At 38.4% G+C, this 17,988-nt stretch overlaps 1 protein-coding gene across 14 annotated transcripts in view; it reads right to left on the reverse strand.

Moving 5' to 3' along the window:
• COLEC10 (collectin subfamily member 10) overlaps positions 1-17,988 on the reverse strand; it is a 450,751-nt gene that overhangs the window by 106,521 nt on the left and 326,242 nt on the right. The window contains exon 1 of one of the 14 annotated variants that reach the window (XM_021090575.1): positions 10,699-11,926. The exons of the other annotated variants lie outside the window; for them this stretch is intronic. The gene's annotated coding sequence lies outside the window, so the exon portion shown is untranslated. Of the gene's footprint in view, positions 1-10,698; positions 11,927-17,988 lie in introns of those variants that run through there. 14 annotated transcript variants of the gene reach the window in all.

Below are 17,988 nucleotides of genomic sequence, written 5' to 3' on the forward strand. Positions count from 1 at the left end.
ATATTTATTGGGTCCACGTCATGTGTCGATCCCCTGCTAAATGCTGTAATCATATCGGGAATACTGTTTAAAGTAGACGTCTCAGCAAAAGTTTCCCCTGAAACAGTTTCTGAGACAAATTCTTGAGTGAAGATACTCTATTTCGAAAGTGAACCCCCAAAGCAAAAGTGATATACAAGAGAAAGTGAAATAGAAAAGGAAGATAAGCCAGTTCAAGTTTGCATTGTCTAACAGGCCACAGATACTAGCAACTTGTTGCTTGGGCCTGAGGGATGGAGACTTATGAAATGTGTCTCACAACTGCTCTAAGAGGATTTGAAGTTGCACATGAGACACCCAAAACCATCCTCTTCTAGTACCATCCACCTCTTGCACTACTCAGGTCCTCTTTGGCCTTCCATTAGCCTGATCCATCATAGAGTGCCCTTCGAAATAGTAGTCAGTTATTAAAAGTAGGCTAGTGGAACTAGCTCCAGTTCCTGCTTCTATAATGGGGCCTGAGGCACATAATTTTAATTCATTTTTTCACTCCCACACGATCTATTATGGGCTAAATATTTGTGTGTCCCCCCCCCCAATTTATATGTTGAAACCCTAGTCCCCAACGGGACTCTCTCTGGAGATAAGCCTTTACAAATCAAGGTTAAGTGAAGTCACAGGGTAGACCTTAATCCAGTAGGGTTGGTGTCCTTATTGGAAGAGAGCTTGCCCTCTACCCCATCCTCAACATCTGGACCAAGGAAAGACCATTTGAGTACACAGTGAGGAGGAGGCCACCTGTGAGCCAAGAGGAGAGCTCTCAGCAAGAACCACATGGGCCGATACCTTAATCTTGGGCTTCTCGGCTTCCAAAACTATGAGAAATAAATTTCTGTTATTTAAGCCACTATGATATCTTGTTATAGCAGCCTTAGAAAAATAATACACTATTAATCTAAAATTTTCTTATCCTTGGCACACACTATGGCTGGTCTAGGGGTCTTTCCTAGTGGTTAAGGTTGCTTGCCTAGTGATATGGCTTAGACCTTCAATCTTGAGGGCCTGGGATTCATGCCCTTGTCAGGTCATGGTGGTTATATTTGTCCATTCATCCTTTTCAGTGGGTTCAGAACTCCAAGAAAGTTCTCTGGCTTATAAATATACTCAACTTACCTCCTTTGTATAGCAGCAACCCTAGCCCCTTCTGGAAATCATGATCAATTACCCATACCAGTGCTATAGTCATGTCCTTGCTTACTAGTTCACCAGCATGAAGAACCCAAAGTGACTAAATAATAATCTTAGATTTATACAGAATGTAATTCTTCCCTTTTCCTTTGGAGGTAAACATTTAAGGAAAATAGAACCTCAAGTCCAGCAGAGTTTGAGCACAAACTTTACAGGTGGGTCTTGAAGAATGATGATAAGAGTGCCTGATTTTATACAAATCTCTTGCTTCCTGGATTCATGTATTCTATCTGTTGGGGATCCAGAAGCATCCTTGATCATTGGCTCAATATATTTACTCTATTCTGAAGATAGTGCTGAAAGCCTAAGGGTGATATTACAGAACTGGCACATTACTGGAATGTTTAATAAGCATTTCCACTATTCTATTAGGTTAGTCACTTCTTGATGACTGGATATATAGAAGTCAAGAAGATCCTAAGATTATGATGGTTTTTCAAGCATTCTGTTAGTCTTTAACTGTGGTGCTGGAAGACAGAAGAGGCAAACCCATATACTTACATAAATAAGTCCAGTAAAAATAATAATCATATCTCCTTCTAGGGTAGAAGAGGTTTGATGTAATCAATCAGCAAGCAAGTGACTGGTTTCACTGATGGAAGGTCCCATTACAAGTTCTTTGGTTTTAAAGATTGGGTATTTAGTCACAGCAGTATTGAAAAGAGGCATCCCCTGCTACTGGATCCATGCATATAGACTCTATCTCTGCTCCCATGGCCCCTCAATTCAGGAGCCCATTGTGCCAGCATCGGGCTGGCAGAAAGTGAGGCTGGCTGTCAGCCTCTCCAATTAATTATTGTTTCCTCTCTGATCCACCCTTTCCTTGTTGTTTGTGTCTATGACCATAGATTCATCTATATGGATCTTCTTCAGACTTCCCTTTTGCCCTTGTTTTTATTCCATTCCAAGTTCTTAAAAAATAGGCAAGCTATGTCCTAATAGCCATGAATCCATACATATCCATACACAAGCCTGTTCTCTCTATAAAAAGTGAGCAAATCAAGTGTTTTGCTCACAACTCTGCTTAGTGGGAGGATTTTTCCAACCAATCTCATTTATGAATGTTCACGGCTGCATCTATGGTGTGACAAGAGTCCTTTTAAACTATTATCGCTATAATGAACCAACACCAAAATATCCCTTAATGAGACAGTACACTTTAGTTCTCCTATTCTGACTCTGGATTACATACCTAAATGTATAAATAGAAGGGCATTTATATTTCTGGCTACTTCATGCCTACAAATCCCAGATACACAGAAGAATACAATACAGTATGAAATGGAATCTTTATGATTGAGAGCCCATACGGATCAAAAGCTACTATGTAGACCAACTTTCCTCCTACCCATACCTCATCATAGTCTATATATGACAACCTTAATAATTATGATGCTACTACTGCATGCTAAAGAGTAATACAAGTATTAAGAGTTTTAGTTCTTTCTGACCCATGAGTCATCTAGCTCTAAATTCCATCACAGGAGTCTGTTTTATACAAATGCTTCTAGTAATTACAGTTTTTCATATTTCTTTGAAATCAGAGCCTCAGTCAAAGGCTTCCATTTATTTGGAAAGAATCTCATGGATCAAAAATTATAGAAAGAGGGAGTAAAAAGGAAGAGAAAATATATAAATATGAATTACTGGGTTGGCCATCAGTACAGGTGCTCAAATCATTATAAAGCAGAGATTTATAAAATATGTCTCTAAACCATTGGTCCAGGTTTCTGTTATCCACACATCAAGGTGGCTCTATATGTGTAAACATCCTCTACTATTAAACTATCCAAGTATAATAGTAAGAGGCTTCTTCAGAGAGCCTATGCTTTGATGATAGACATTCCCTAGGGAAGGAAGAACTATGTGGCTTGAGAATAAAGTGAGGCATTTTGAAATATACCTGAGTGAAGCTAGTCAAGTTCCACAGAGAACTGGTCATGATAACATGACCATGACTTAAATAAGAGGTGAAGATTGAAAAGATTTGACATGGTACACAACAAGTATCTAGAGGCAATATAATGCAAAAAGGATTGAGCAAAATTCGGCTTAACACTTAAAGACCTGATCCCAAGGATATTTCTGTGTGATGAAAATTATTTAAATTTCATTAGTTAGCAAATAAAATTGAAGGATTTTGAGCATGGAAAAAGTGTGCTCACACCTGCATGTTAGAATGATAAATAAAGGTGCTGGAAAAAAAAAAAAGAAAGAAAGGTGCTGGTACTAGTGATATAAAGACCAACAACAGTCGCTTCTCAGCCTTTTGGCTAAGATCAAGTGAAGACCGACAAATAAGATTATTTTCAGTAAAGAAGTGAGATATGATAGTCAAAATCCAGGCAATAAGAATATACAGGACATGCCCACTTGAAAGCTATTATGGAGAAAGAATTAATGGGCTTGCTTGCTTTTCTTTCTTTCTTTCTTTCTTTCTTTCTTTCTTTCTTTCTTTCTTTCTTTCTTTCTTTCTTTCTTTCTTTCTTTCTTTCTTTCCTTCCTTCCTTTCTTTCCTTCCTTCCTTCCTTCTTTCCTTCTTTCTTTCTTTTTCTTTTTTCTTTTTTTTTAACTGCCACACCCATAGTATGTGGAAGTTCCCAGGCTAGGGGTCGAATTGGAGCTGCAGGTGCTGGCCTACATCACAGCCGCAGCAATGCCAGATTTGAGCTGCATCTGTGACCTACACCACAGCTTATGGCAATGCTGGATCCTTAACCCACTGAGTGAGGCCACAGTATTCAGTATTCTGCATCCTCATGAATACTAGTCAGATTTGTTTCTGCTGCACCACAACGGGAACTCTATGGGCTGGCTTTGTGTTGAGCAAGAAGGGTATACGAGAGAGAGGAAGCTAAGATTACTCCCAGGTGAGTAATTTGGGACCTAATGGCACCACACACAAGTTAGAAACATAGACTAGGGAAAAATTTGGCTGGTGTGAATGGATATCAAGAGTTCACTATGGATACGTGGAGTGTAAATAACAGATTGGAAATTTTGATGTATACACTCGAAAGATAATTGGGAATATCAGCATGGAATTCAAGAGTGAGACCTGGGCCAAGTAGCGTGAGAATGAATAGAATACTGGGGGTATACTCAGGATACAACATCTATCTCAGAAAGATTGCTACACATTCTTGGGATTCCCTCAAGGGTCATTTTCAGCAGCTGCAAGGGAACAGGGAGAAGACTGAAATTGAAGCAACTAGAGTCTGTGATACGAGAAAGGGTGATAGAGGATTCCTAGATCATCGTTTTTTGCTGTTTCCTTGATGCTATAGTTGGAGCAGCTAGAATAGGTGGTGGGCATCTTTGCTGAACTATTACCTCATTTGGAGGAAACTACTTCCCTAGGGGTCAAAACAGTTCTCCACAATTAGCTTTCCTGTGAATAACAACAGCTGACCACTTTTGAGTGCTTAATATATCATGTATCCTTTGAGTCTAAAACGTCCCTAAAAAGTATGCTGCTTGCAGTGAATGGGTTATAGTTTGGTGGAACATATGCTCTGTTGCAGAGTAAAATATCAGTTTCTGCCTAGTGTACCAATCCCAGTGTTGTTATTGATGTATCCAATTTCATTCTCTGAAGGCCCCACATCTACATGATAAATTATATGGTCCTACTAGCTATAATGTGCTAAGATATTGATCCATTCAAGGAGGCTGGACAGCTTATCATGGTTGGGAAACCCCAAGTTAGTATCCCCTGGCTTCATCCATTTGCCTTGGTGCGCTAGGTAAATTACAATTTTTTTTTTTTTTTATGTTGCCAAGATGTGAAGAGGTAGAGAATCTGGGGAACTTGCTTGGGATTATTATTCCAAATTTAGAGATAAGGATATGGGTTAAGTGGCACAACCAAGATCAGATAGGAATAGAGAAGATAAAAATGCAATCCCTCTAAATGGTTTCACATTGCTTTCCAAGAATCCTCCTATTAAAAATAGTATCTGGTTAATTCATTCTATGCCCAGGGATGCCAATCACAGACTCATTCTCTTTAAGCTGAAATCATTTTGTGGCAATGATATCAGAAAGTATTCACCTTTTAAGACTCTATCAAAAAGAGAAATACTTCTTACTTTTTGGAAACAATTGCGCCATTTGAGACCCAACCAAGTATTTCAGAGGAGCCTTAAAACAAATGAACTAGAACCTGATATAGAGTGTAATTTATTCTGCACATTATTTCCATTTATGTGGTTCCTGACATTGAATCTTCAAGTCACAATGAAACACTGCTTTATTCTCAAGCATACTCTTAAAATCATTTGACTTAGACGATTTACAAAAAGTAGTTGAAAAACACAATCTGGTAAAGACTTAGACTATTTCTTTCTATTGTAACCGGTCATACAAAGTTTTTCCTAAATACTTACCTATACATTTCAGTCCCTAAAACTAGTTATAGTATTCAGCCAGAGTATTTCTTTTTGCAAAGTATAAATTCAATGAAACTAAGTCAATGAAGAAAAAATTAAATCAAATAGGATTATGTAAAGAAACTTCCTACCCTAACTTGTCCAGAGTTATCTAGTTACTAAGTGAAAGAGTAGGGGATTAAAGACAGGTTTAGAGGATTTCAAAGCCTAGGGCTTTGAGATGAAGTTCACAGCTGTCCTCCGTGATTTATGCCACTCATCTGGATTCCCATCCCCATGAGACTTAATTTCTCAGAGCTGACTCAAATCCCATTCTTTGAATTCCCTTTCTGACTACAACTTCTTATTGTTCTCTAATTCAACCAAATATTTTCTTCAACATCATTATAGTTTCCAGTTTCTCAGTCTCCTCTCTCTCCCTAATCTAAAACCATCAATCTATTTCTGGTTTTACTTTCCTATACTAGCCAGGTAGTACCTTTTGGGCAACTATTGCAACAAAGCTTTCCCCAATACTATCTGATTCCTTTTCTAGCTAGTCCGGTAACTTAAACCCACCCTTTCAACGGGATTCCTTTATGTGAAGCAATATAATTATCCAGATAAGAACTGGAGACTTGAGGGCCTTTGTCATTGGAATAGAGCATTTAAGCATTGTAAATAAAATGCCATCATCCAGAAAATTTGGTCCACATGATCCTATTTATTCTAATCCATTAAATGCATGGTGAAATATGTTTAGCAGATGAATGTAAGCCCCTACAGATAGCAGCTGCTCAATTCTTTTTGAGTATAAATAGTATTTAATATCTTAATGGAAGAGTAATTTATTCACTCACAGAATTTAAACTTTAAAAAGTTTCTCCTAGTACTATGAAACATATCTTTGAATAACCAAATTATTTTAGAAATTTCACCAGGAGATATTTAAGTTGTATTATTTTAATATAACTGTTTAAAGAAATAGCAGGCTAGTGCTGTTTTATTAATATATTTTAAAGATCTTCCTATGAAAGTAATAAAATTTATCAATTTAAATATCACATACGTAATAAAAAGTACTAAAATTTTATGAATACATATACTAAAAAGTATACACATGTATACTCATTCCATAACATCAAATATATAAGTGAATATTGATATTTATGAAGTGGGACTATAAATTAACTAGACATATTTTCCCCAAGCTGCCCATAAATATGACTAGTTTCATTATTTAATGATATTTGCTTTGTAAAACAGAGTAATAGAACTTTAGAATAAAAGTGATTAGCAGATTCAGTATGGATTTGATCTTTACCTCTGTCAAAACCCAAATGATCAGGTTTTAGTGTCATAAACTGTAAATTATGAATATTAAGATCAAGAGGACTTGGAGTGATTCTAAGTTTCTATTTTTAAAAACTGTAAGTGGTTATCTCCCCTTGCTACTTTTAATTTGTAAACGCACTAAATGTAATATTCAATAATCGTTCTTACTGAAAGAACTACAGTTGGCTGGTTCTTGGTAAAAGTGGAATAGAGAACTAGGGTTAGGGTTAGAAGAATTCAAAGAATCAGTGAGTCTTACAAGTCTTACTCATCAGCTAGCACTTGTTCTAATTAGTAGCAAGTGTTGTTGAGCATCTGTTTATAAGCCTGCTGTAGTTGCCGCATCACTCTTGATGCTGTGTCACTGCATGGCACTTGCCATTGCTTGGGATCACCACAGTCTCCCACCTCCATGCCCCACAGTTTAGGTAAGGCCAGAGCAGAGCTTTCTGACAAGGCAGTACCTAAATCCTTAGAAAGACCCTTTCCCTCCCCCTCCCTCTCTCTTCTCCAATCTATAAGGGCATTATTGGGGTTTAGGCTCTAGGGAAAATCTAACCTACCTTGCTTCAGGACACCATTTGCTTGATCACCAGCCCAAATACCAGCCTTTTGTTTTTATTTCCTTTACTACGCTCTCCTAAGAGTTTGGCTTTCTCTCTCTTAATTTCCCACACCTCTCCTGTCCAAACTTTCTACTATGATACTATAATTTCAAGTTCAGTTATCAAAATCCTCAGCCTCATCCTTAACACATCCTATACATTCTAACTGAAGTAGCTCTGATTCTCCCCCAGGACGCTTGTACCCCTGAAGCTCTTTACTCTCCTATATTCACTCAGGCTCAGGGTTTTCAGGAAGAGCAGGGTCCTGCCCATCATCACAATGATGCAGGCTTCCTAAGTTAGATTCAGCCTTAAATTGTGCACACATGCACACATACACACACCAACTCAAAAGACAATACATTACTTAATGGTGACATTTTGGAGGCCAATGTCACTCATTCAGCATAAGAAATGACTAATGTGTTCTTAAATCCTTGTATTTTTCTAGAGGAGGCTAGAAATATACAGGTTAAAAAATTTAAAGTAATCATTAAAAATAAGATATAGAATGTTTATGAAGCAAAATAGCAGAGGAAAAAAACTTTAAAATCCAACAGAAGGAGTTCCCGTCATGGCGCAGTGGTTAACGAATCCAACTAGGAACCATGAGGTTGTGGGTTCAATCCCTGCCCTTGCTCAGTGGGTTAAGGACCCGGCGTTGCCGTGAGCTGTGGTGTAGGTCACAGACGCGGCTTGGATCTGGTGTTGCTGTGGCTCTGGCGTAGGCCGGCGGCTACAGCTCCGATTAGACCCCTAGCCTGGGAACCTCCGTGTGCCGCGGGAGTGGCCCTAGAAAAGGCAAAGGCAAAAAGATAAAAAAAAAAAAAAAAAATCCAACAGAAGGCAAGAAATGAGAAACAGTCAAAGGAAACTGCAATCATAAGATTTTACTTACTTGTTGCTACTCAGTATATTGTTTATTATAAACTATAAAAATATTTAAAACTGACCAATAAGAAATAGCACATGAGGAGTTTCCATTGTGGCTAGTGATAATGAACATGTCTGGTATCCATGAGGATGTGGGTTCAGTCCCGGGCCCCACGCAGTGGGTTAAGGATCTGGCATTGTCCTGAGCTGCGGTGTAGGTCACAGACGCAGTTCGGACCTGGCTGTGGTGTAGGCCAGCAGCCGCAGCTCCAACTCGACCCCTAGCCGGGGAACTTTTTTCTCCCTTCTTGAGGGATATTTTTCCTCAATTTCCTTTTCTGGCTCCTCCTCCTTTTATCTTTACATCAACCTTGTGATGTGGCGGGAAGAATGTAATTTTTATTTTGTAGTTGAAAATAATGTGGTTATTGACTTGTACTTAGTGTATAATTGATAAACGCATACCTGGAATTCAGTTCTTGATAGCTAGTCTACTGAACACTGCAGTACTAGTCCTCAGTGCTGCTGCTTTGGTAGTTTGTGATGAACGGATTTTATTACATGAAATAGAACAGGTTGTTTTTTCACTCAACACCAACACCTCTATTTTATCGCCATCTAAAAAGTTTCCTTAATACCTCTCTGCTGAGAAGCCACACCTGTCTGTGCTTTAGTTTACTGTATATAACTTTACAAACCATGAAACGCAATCCATTAACACTTGAGAGTTTCCATGAGGCAGAAGACACCCAAACACTCGCCAGTTATAAAGCATGACCAACAAAGGAAAAAGGACTACGGCAAAAGCACAGCGTACAAAGAGATTTCTTTACAAGATGGTGAGTAGAGAGACAGCTCAGAATCACTCAGAGCTGGGTCAACATGACCCTGCTATGGCATTGGAAGCATAAATACTTCGAGTCTGTTTTTTCATCTGAAAATGAAGACCCTACTATCTAATTCACAGCATCATTAGGATGGAAGCACGTCGCATAATACGGTGCCTAATAAGTATTTGTTCCCACTGCAGTGCCTTCAATAATTACTAATAATAGTTTATTTTGGTTAAAGATGTCACCCTGCCAGAAGAGGCAAGAGCAATTCCAACTGGGCATTTTATTACCAGGTGCAGTAGAGAGTAATTAACATCAAATGTGTACTCTTGTTTTGCACTTTAATTGTTTTGAATGCATTCATCTTGTTTTTAAAAATTCATTGCAAATTTCAATGTAGAAAAAAACTGTATGGAAGGTATTAGAGTGTTTATATTCCTAAGCTTACTGGAAAAATGTCACTTAAAAGTAAATGCTTGATAAATAATTTGATTGTGTTGAGGTTGGAAAAGAAATTGCCCCTTAGACAGGTATTGCTTTGATTTTCTCAAGGGATTTTTTGGTGATAAGTGAGCACAATCTCATATATCAGATGCAGAGACTCTTTTAAAAATATACCTCTTTTATGCCTCCAAAAATGTCATCTTTTACTCGTCTACATCATGTTTTTTCTCCTTCAAATTGCCCCAAACATATTAGAAAGGGTAGAAGAAAAAGGACTAGACAATGAACTATATTAATTTTTAGAGTCTAGAAATCTGCTTACGACGCATTTCCATAATTATACCTTACGCAGATCTCCTGGAAGTAAAAGACAACAGGTCTATCAAATTGAATTAAAATAGAAATAATTTATGTCCTTCCCAGTTAAAAACAAAACACGACAAAAACCTGTCCCAAACTGAGCAGATGACAGAAAGATCCAAGAGAGAAAAGAAAAGGTCTGTATGAAAAATGAAAGCTTTGCCTGACTATAAAAGCACAGGAGAAACAGAGAGGGTTGGATGGCTGGGTGAAGGGCAGACTGCTGCGATCCTTTCTTTGCACAAAGCAGTGGACGGGGGCCACCTTGGGAGGTATGAGGCCTAAGACACCTTAGCCACAGAAATGACTCAGGTACCATGAAAGGTCTCAGAGCAGCTTGCTAATGGGAATTAGCTTCTCCTGGAGAATGCCACCTCTGGCCAAGTTTAAGCATCAAAATATCTACTTGCTTCCCTAGGTTTTGTATTGTTTGATTCCTAAATTCCTTCCTGCTCAAACAGCACATGGCAAATGAAAATTCTGTAAATAACGGGGGTGGCCAAGACCTCCCTTTGCAAAACTCTCCTGCATTACTTTTGTGGGGGACCCAGCACATCCCAGCCAGGCACATCTCCACCTGTGGAGATTCTGGCAGAAAACAGGTTGCTTCATGCATCAGCAGCCCAGAGTTATTTTGGGTCAGCCACTTACCAGCAATGTGTGCTTGTGTAGGTCACTTAACTTTTCTGGGCTTCTGTTTCCTTATCTATCAATCTAGGAAGCTGGCCGAATATGGAGTATCTGCCAGACTCTTCCTGCCCCAGTGTTCTCTGATACAACCTATGAACCAATAACAAGGATTCCCAAACTAAAACAAATTCAGTGCTGCCTCCAATTCGGAATGCACTGACGTGATGTTACTAGATTTAGCATATCTGTGGAGAGGGGGAAAAAAAAGCAGTTTACTGGCAGCCTGGGTGAGTCAAAAGGCCAAGCTATTTTTGGTAAAGACCACTAAACTGGCTCAGGCATTTATATGCATTTTCTCAGCAAAAGGACAAAGTCATCTTGCCCAAATTCCAGGGAAAGACCTACCAACACCTTTGCTCCAGTCCAGTGGTGAAATAAATGTATTTAGCTGAATAAGGACAGCACACACTGAATGCTGATTTTGGAATACGGGTTATGCTTTTCAGTCTGCAAGCCGGTAAGGCTGTCAAGTGACCTAGTCATCAAGTGAGACTCAGAGCTTCAGTAGGCAATAAAGAAACATTTTCGGACTCTTTTTCCCCCACTTTTGCCGACATTGAACTGAATTAAGAAATCTTTACCTTGTGAAGCTTCCTGTGGCCCTTGGCCGTGAGATAAAATGACCATCATATATATTGAATTTGGAAGACAACCTTGCAAGCGAAAGTCAGACAAGTGGTCTTTCTAGTATGTGTAGAAAATTATGATAAAGAATAGGTTTTCCTTTTATCCCCAACATGACTGTCATATCAGAACTTTTGAAATTTTTGGTCGTGCAGCTCTGCTAAAGAGAGTTAATCTGGAATGTAATGTCAACATGATGACTCTAGTTCACACTGCTGGGTGGTATCTTTGAAAGTTCCTAAGATAATCAATCTTAAAAGTTCTCATAACAAAGAAAAATATTTTTTTTTTTTGTATCTAGATGAGCTGATGGATGATAAAACTCATGGGGGTAATCATTTTGCAATATAAGTCATTATGCTGTATGCCCTCAACTTACACAGTCCTGGCAATGACATCTCAGTAAAACTTGGAGGGCAAAGCAATTTACAAGGAAAAAAATTAATTAATTTTAGGAAAAAAAAGTGTTAATGCCGATAGCTAGCATGTTAATGAAGCAGCGAAACTTGACTTTAGAGGCATGAACTTGAAAATCAAAGTGCTGAGACATGAAACTCAGCTCTGCCTCCTTGACTCACTCTGCCACCTTGGGCAAGTGATAGCCCGCCAGGGAGACTCAGTTTCCCTGCCTCTATAATGGTGATAATAAATGTAGTTAATGTGAATATAAATATGGTGCACTTGTGTAGAGGCTAATGTAATAACCCTGAAGTCAACTCTGTCAGTATTAGTAACCTATTACCAAAGTAAATTTTGCATTATGTTTGGTATAACTATTTACTTCATATCTTTTGGATTAGGTCACTTGACAACTTTACCCACTTAGCACAGAAATTTACCCATTTTTATCCCTTACTCTATTTTTCCTCTTAGGATCAAGTTTTGTCAATCCACATTCATTTTGCCACTTTACAGGTAAGAAGTTAACCAGATTGACCCTCAACTCTACTAAATATGAACCTCTGAAGACATAAGGGCTGGGTCAAGCCATTTTCCAACCAAAAGGGGACTGAGAAGTGGAGGGAACACTGAAAATATGGATGGAAGAAATGTAGAACGAGAAGTCAGGCTGCTGTAGCATCGTTCATACTATACCATCATTTAGACTCTCGATCAAGGTAGCCCTGAAACCTTATTCTTGAAATGTTCAGTTATGTAAGCCATGAAATTCTCTATTCTGATTGAACCAGCTTGAGATACATATTATTTCACTTGCGAGAAAATGAGCCCTAATTATTAGACACTTGTTAAAAATGCAATTCCCTTGACCTAGTGAATTAATCTTCAGTAGTGGAGCTAAGGAATTCTGAATCTTTAGCCAGGGTTCCAAGGGATTCATTTGCAAAACCAGTGACTGGGACTGAACTGTGCATCCCCCAACTCATACATCAAAATCCCCACCCCCAATGCTTTAGAATGTGACTTATGTGGAAAAAGGGTCCTTAAAGGGCTATTTAAGAATACATGAAGTCATTAGAGTGAGCTCTAATTCAATACAACCAGTGTCCTTATGAAAGGCGACTAGGACCTACACAATGAGAAAAATATGGGAAGACGCAGGGAGAAGATGGCCATCTACAAGCCAAAGTGAGAGGCCACGGAAGACATCAACTCTGAGAACACCTTGATCTGGGACTGGACAAAATAAATTTCTATTGTCGAAGTTACCCCATTGGTGGTGCTTTGTCATGGCAGCCCTAGGAAACAAATGCAATTACCCTTGGCTAACATTAATTCTGGGGCTCCTCATCCTCTGTTAACATCTGTTTTGCAAACTTCCAGGCAAGCAATCCTGCAGCCTTTCTTTGAATCTCCCTGCAAAGGGAATCCACAATATCCCCGCATTACCCATCCTGTCTTGGAAGGGCTCTCTCTGTGAGAAAATCTTCCTTACTTTATACTGAAATTTCTCTTATCATACCTATTAAGGTTCATAATGATAATACTGGGACATGCTAAGATTCTAAGCAGTTTCAGAATAATCAAAGCATTTTACTCGCTGAAACTTCAATGCTATGATTACTATTAAGAGTATAATGTTTGATACGAATATTCTAGCTTTTAATTAAGCTAGGATATTTGACAAATATTATTTGATTATAACTAGCACTCTCAATTTACTGATTATTCTGCATAAAAAAGTTTATCATAGTTTCTAAAATAAAAATGATATGTTTGAAGTTTTCCTCCCCAAGGGATTTTGAGTTTTGAAGTGCAAGTATCAAATGATGATAAAATCTCAATAGGTTTGGCTTCATAGTCTCTTCTGAGGTCAGATCCTTTAGCTTCAGAAGAAACGCTGGTTGCATACAGATTTCTATCTATACATCACAGGCTGCCTATTCCTAAAAACTTAGAGGCAGAAGTAATAATTTTACTGTTTTATTTAAAATATTCCTATCAACCATTTTACTGAAATAATGATTATTTTGGACAGGTACCATCCAGCAGAATTGTTTCAACTGATTCAATTACCTGCGTAACTGACCTCCAAAGAATTCCCATTTTAGAGAGGATATTTCTCGTTTTATTTTTTTCCACTTTTTTTTTAAAAAGGAGAATGAATTCATTTTGTACCCCCACACCACAAGTGTTCACACTCCTTTCTATTAAATTTCTTTTTATTTCAGTGATTCTTGTTTATTTCATTTTTATTTTTGGTGTTTTGTCCTATTAGGGCCACACTAGCAGCACATGGAGGTTCCCACGCTAGGGGTCCAATTGGAAGTGTTGCTGCTGGCCTACACCAGAGCCACAGCAATGCCAGATCTGAGCTGTGACTGCAACCTAAACCACAGCTCACAGCAACGCCGGATCCTTAACCCACTGAGCAAGGCCAGGGATCGAACCCGCAACCTCATGGTCCCTAGTCGGATTCGTCTCCCTTGCACCACGACAGGAACTCTGGATATTTCTTATTTTAAAGCAGATGTTGACAGGCTAAAGTTTAATAAAGGTCCTTTTATTTCAGCTGACTCTATTAAAACTCATATTAACTGTGATAATAATAACAATTATTAACAGTTCCCTGTGATTCCAGCAGAGGGCTTTAAATGTATTGCCTAATTTCATACAATTATCCATTGATACAGGCTGGTGTACTATTTGCATTCTACAGATGAAACTCAGAGAAGTTTAATAACTCAAAATCACACACTTCAGTCAGTAGCGGACCAAAGCTTCTTACCAAATTAGATTTGGCTTTAAGATCCTGCTCTCATTTACCATGTGCATTCCACAAGGAAAATATGGAGTCTGAGGAAAGAAAATTTATCCTCTAGGCAACATCTGTAAAGCATCTGCAAAGCAGGGGATATTAACACCTGCCTCTTGAGATTGCTATAAAGATTAAATATACATGTAATTTATTTTGGTGTCTGGCTCTAGTTCTTGGCAGACATTTTTTAAGTGCTTTATAAGTATTATTTGCTTATTTTTCAGCAATTTTTGTCATGTATTTCCAGGGCCTTGATCTGGGCCAGAAAAGAAAATCTATAAGTAGAAGGTACAGTAACTCCTGCTTCCTAGAGTTTATATTCAAGTGTAAAGGTAAATGACTGTGACATGAAAAAGTTACAAACTAATCCATTTTAATGAGTGCTCAGAGCAAGGGTTTTGTAGCCAGACTCTACAGGATTTGGAGTCTGTCTTCACCATTTCCACCCACCATTTGCAAAATCTTGGACCAGTTACTTTCCTTCTCAAGGTCTCAGCATTCTTGTCTGTAGAATAAGGACCTACCTCATGGGGTTGATGTGATTTTAAATAGCTATTCTTTACCCGTGTTGATGTGTACTAGGGACAGTTGTGAGAAATTTTATTACTGTGACTTAGTCAATCCTTACAACAATGAAATAAGTAGTTGCCATTCTCACATTGAGATAATGAAGACACAGGGAGATAAATGTTTGACGAACGTCACTTAGCACTTACACAGGATGCTATCCCAGGCAGTATGGCTTTACACCCCAATTTCATTTTTCTGGTTTTAACAGCTATACCTGTGATATATGCAAGTTCCTGGGCCAGGGGCTGAATAAGAGCTGCAGCTGCGGCTCACCCCACAGCCACAACGACACCAGGTCGAAGCTGCATCTGCTACCTACTCCACAACTTCTGGCAATGCTGAATTCTTAATCCATGAGTGAGGCCAGGGATTAAATCTGCATCCTCACAGAGACAACATCAGGTTCTTAACCCACTCAGCCACAGTGGTAACTCCCAAATTTCTTAACATCCTATATAACACTGACTTCCAAATCATATGTGTGTGAAGTTCCAAAATATTAAAAATACTAAAAATAGATTATTTATTATATTATTCATGTGTAAAAATAAAAATAAACTCATTAATTCCTCCCTTGGCTGAAAGAATTGTTCATCCAGTTAGTGGAGATAAAAATATCTTTAAGGACACTGAACAGCATCATGCTTGTTTTATTCCCTACAAGAGACAAAGCCCAAAGTCTATGACATTGATGGACTTTCCAGACCTTTTTTTTAAGATTCATGCTTCTTCATGCCATTTCAAAAGAGAACCTCTAACTTGATGACTGTTCCCATTAGCTCTGGGCCACTCAGTTTCCTCTTCCTAACAAAGGTCCACAGACAAATTGTGCGTGGCTGATGTGATTTCCTTGAAGTTCTCAGTGGTCTAATCTGCCTTGATGTGGTTCCTTTCATGATTCTATATGGTACTTGTGGGACATGAGTGGGCATAAGGCCAGCGGGGTCATCTTGTGTCTATTTGTTTTCTCCTCAAAATGAAGTTTGTGTTTAAATGAAAAATTGTGTTCCAGGAACAAATTATTTCCCTTTGAAGCTCTATCTCCTAACATGACATTTGAAGGTTTTGCGGAGAGAAATAATTTGTATTTTTACATATTCGTCCATGTTAAATTTGCCCTTCCATTTACAGTGAAGAAAAGGCAATTCAGATTCATCCTCCGGTCTTCAATATTGGGACAAGATCTACTCAGAGAGGCTGGCAGTTTTAAAAAACCATCTTCCAAATTATATAAGATATACACAATATAGGCTAGCAAAATGTTTTTTCTCCCTTCTGCACTTTAGTTCCCTTCCTTTTTCTAGAAGTATATTCTTTTCAGCTTTAATATGCATATATATATATATAGGACTTCCCATATGGCTCACAACATAACTACTTGGCGTTGCTTCTCATAATATGCATATATATATGAATGTGTGTATTATATATATATATATATATATATATATATATATTTAGTGAAACAATATAAGATTTTGATCTCAGTGGATATAAACCTACCTTGTTCTTTTAATTTTTATTTTACCTTATTTTTTTTGCTATTTAGGGCTGCACCCACAGCATATGGAAGTCACCAGGCTAGGGGTTGAATTAGAGCTGCAGCTGCCAGCCTACCCCACAGCCACAGCAACTTGTGATCCGAGCCATGTCTGCGACGTACACCACAGCTCACGGTCACAGCGGATCCTTGATCCCACTGGCCAGGGATGGAACCTGTGTCCTCCTGGCTACTAGTTGGATTTGCTTCCACTGCGCCACAACAGATACGCCTCTTCGTCTTTTTAATGATCTCAAATTCTTCAGTATATACTTAAGTTTGCTGATACATTTTTCTTTCTTTTTTTTTGTCTTTTTGCCTTTTCTAGGGCCGCTCCCACGGCATATGGAGGTTCCTAGGCTAAGGGTCGAATCTGAGCTGTAGCCACCGGCCTACACCAGAGCCACAGCAACGCAGGATCCGAGCCATGTCTGCAACCTACACCTCAGCTCATGGCAACGCCGGATCCTTAACCCACTGAGCAAGGCCAGGGATCGAACCTGCAACCTCATGGTTCCTAGTCGGATTTGTTAACCACTGAGCCATGATGGGAATTCCCACATTTTTCTTTTTTAATCTTTTTCCTCTAGTGTTTTGGAAGTTATATACCCTCTCTCACACTCCCAAGTTGCTATCCTTATAGATTTACAGTATGTAAGGCAGATCTCATTTTATTGCACTTTGCTTTATTGTGCTTCACAGATATTGCATTTTTTAACAAATTGAAGGTGTGTGGCAACCTTACTTGAGCAAGTCTATTGACAACATCTTCCCAACAGCATTACTTCATTATTGTTAAATTAAGGTATTGTTAAATTAGGTATGGTTTTTTTTTAAGACATATTTAATGAACTATAGTATAGTGTAAATACAACTTTCTTATTAACTGTAAGACAAAAAAATTCATTGTGGTGACCTGGAACTGAACCCTGAGACAGTATCTCTGAGGTCTGCCTGTATATTCACGGTATACGAAATTTATTACTACCTAGAGATAATCTGTTTATAGCTTACACGCTAGTACCATATTGATATAATCTGAGAATTTTCAAGATGGTTATTGTATATGTTCTTCCAAGAGTTTCTCTTTGTCTTTGGTGTTCTGTAGTTTGAATATATTATGCCCATGCATGGGATTTTTATTTTGCATGGTGTCCTAAGCTTCCTGGGCCTGTGGTTTGAGGTCTGTCACTAATTTTGGAAAGCTCTTGAGAATTATTACTTCAAATATCTCTTCTGCTCCATTCTCTTTTTCTTCTCCTTCTTATATTCCAATTATAGGTCATTGATATCTTTTGAT

The sequence above is a fragment of the Sus scrofa genome, chromosome 4 (genome assembly GCF_000003025.6).
Source record: "Sus scrofa isolate TJ Tabasco breed Duroc chromosome 4, Sscrofa11.1, whole genome shotgun sequence".
In the NCBI taxonomy this organism is placed as follows: Eukaryota; Metazoa; Chordata; class Mammalia; order Artiodactyla; family Suidae; genus Sus; species Sus scrofa.